General features: G+C 35.7%; 1 pseudogene; it reads left to right on the forward strand.

Annotated features, from left to right (window-relative positions):
• Positions 1-1,130: 1,130 nt before the first annotated feature.
• LOC102816949 lies at positions 1,131-1,714 on the forward strand (annotated as a pseudogene).
• Positions 1,715-2,532: the final 818 nt, after the last annotated feature.

Consider the following 2,532-nt stretch of genomic DNA (forward strand, 5'->3'; position numbering starts at 1 on the left):
TTCATTAGTGACATGTGGAAGAACAGAAATTGGAAACATTAAATGTTTGTTAATACTTATATACTAGCACTTCATATAAAATCTAGGCATTTCCAGCTTAAAAAAAAAAAAAAAGAGTAGTTGTTAGGCAATATCAAAGAGTGAACAACAGAGAGTATATTTGGTTAGAAACAATAACTGTAATAACCACAGCTTTTCTGTTACAGATGCATAATACTGTTCCATTCAAGAGATTTTCATTACAATTGCAAGAGATATGTTTTTAAATCTCTACTAGATTTAACCTTTTCCTTTACTGAATGTATGAACCTGTTTACTATAGGAACTGGATATATAACATTCTATATTTATGTATCTGGAACTAAATATTGTGTTTAAGTAGTAGTGATACATGGACAAGTAAAAAATGAGTTGCTACAAAGATTCCAGTTCATACATGCATGGGTTTATTCCAAACAAAATGTGTTCAAACATGTCTTGGTTATCAGTGGATGGCTGCAGATAAATACTCTCAGTAACACCCTTGCCTTAGTTTCCTTAAGATACATTAAAAACAACAACAACATAAAACACACAATCAAAACAGAAGCTTCTGAGGGAATCTGCTGGGCCAGGTAAATTCAAGGCAGTTACTAATGAGATTGAAGTCTTGGTATGGCGCTGCAGGACTGCAAGCTTGGCTTGTACCACAGGTTAGCGGTTCAAACTTATCAGCCATTCCTCAGAGACCCTATGCAGAATCTCTATGTGTCATAACTGATTAAACTGCACTTAACAACCAATGAGATTAAGAGACTGTAGTCCTCAGAATGGATTAAATCTCACCACAATAAAAAACAACAATCCTTACATCAATAAAAAGTCATGATAAATAGTGAAGAAATTGACATTTTCAAGGTTTTAATTATTGGATCAACCCTCAATGACCATGGAAGCAGAGGCCAAAAAATCAAATAATGTAATGTGAAAATATGCAACAAAATACCTCCTTGAAGTTTTGAAAAACAAAAATTTCACTGTGATTATTTAGGTGCACCTGATCTAATATACTTGTCTAATATGCTTGCCAAAACTGAATAATTAAAAATTCAGAGTCTCTTCCTAGGCCGGCGCTCAGTAAGAAAAAGGCCATGTTCAGTTCAGCCACGAAGATTGTGCAGCCCAATGGCAAAAAGCCGGATGAATTTGAGTCTGGTATTTCTCAGGCTCTTCTTGAGCTAGAGATGAACTCAGGCCTAAAGTCACAGTTAAGAGAGTTGAACATAAATGCAGCTAAGTAAATTGAAATTGGTGATGGTAGGAAGCCTATTATAATCTTTGTTCTGTTCCTCAACTGAAGTCTTTCCAGAATATCCAAGTCCGACTAATACGTAAACTGGAGAAAAAGCTCAGTGGAAAGCACATGGTCTTTATTGCTCAGAGGAGAATTCTACCTAAACCAACTCGAAAAAGCCATACAAAAAGTAAGCAAAAGCATCCCAGGAGCCGCACTCTGACTGCTGTGCATAATGCAATCCTTGAAGGCTTGGTTTTCCCAAGTGAAATTGTGGGTAACAGAATCCGAGTAAAGCTGGATGGCAGCCGTCTTATAAAGGTTCATTTGGACAAAGCACAGAAGAACAATGTAGAACACAAGGTTGACACGTTTTCTGGCGTGTATAAGAAGCTCACGGGCAAGGATATTAAATCTGAATTCCCAGAGTTTCAATTTTAAACAAAAATGATTAAATGAGATATCATTCACAATAAAAAAAAATTAAGAATCAACTATTGATTTATCAAAATTTGAGTGATAACCATGGAACAAAGAAAGAATGAATAAATCTGTAGTAGAAGGTTAGTGAAAAGGATAAACCAACAATCTTTTTGTACAAGGTAGGCACAAAAAAGAAATGCCTTCAGTAAGATGGACCGACACAGTGGCTGCAACAATGGACTCAAAGGTAGCAGGGATTGTGAGAATGGTTCAGGAACAGACATTGTTATGCTGTGTAATACAGGAAGTCACTATGAGCTGAAACTAACTGGAGGGAACCTAATATCAACAAGTCCCTATTGCCACAAAGTCAATTCTGAATCAAAGAAACCATATAAGACAGAGAAGAATTTCCCCCAGGAGGTTTCCAAGGCTGTAAATGTTTATGAAAACAGATTGCCACATCTTTTACCTTTTGAGTGGCAAGTGAGTTTGAACCACCAATCTTGTGACTAGACATCAAGCACTTAACCTACACCACTAGTTCTCCTGCATCAAAAGCAATACACTATAGCATTTTCCCAATTTAAATGAAGCCAAATTACTGAAAGTATACAGACAACTTGGAAACCCTATATGCATTGGCTCCTTTCATTCTGATTTGCTGCTGCTCATATTGGTGTCTCATATTAAATTTTGGCAGAAAGTATTCCAGAACTTTTATAGTGGTTCATTTTATTTTATTTAAAGCTATTGCCTAAATAACTTGCTGTTTCTAATAGATTTGGAATCTGAAAATTCTAAGTAGTCTTTCTACCTTAGAAAGTTTATTTGCT

The sequence above is a fragment of the Chrysochloris asiatica genome, unplaced genomic scaffold (assembly GCF_000296735.1).
Source record: "Chrysochloris asiatica unplaced genomic scaffold, ChrAsi1.0 scaffold00225, whole genome shotgun sequence".
In the NCBI taxonomy this organism is placed as follows: Eukaryota; Metazoa; Chordata; class Mammalia; order Afrosoricida; family Chrysochloridae; genus Chrysochloris; species Chrysochloris asiatica.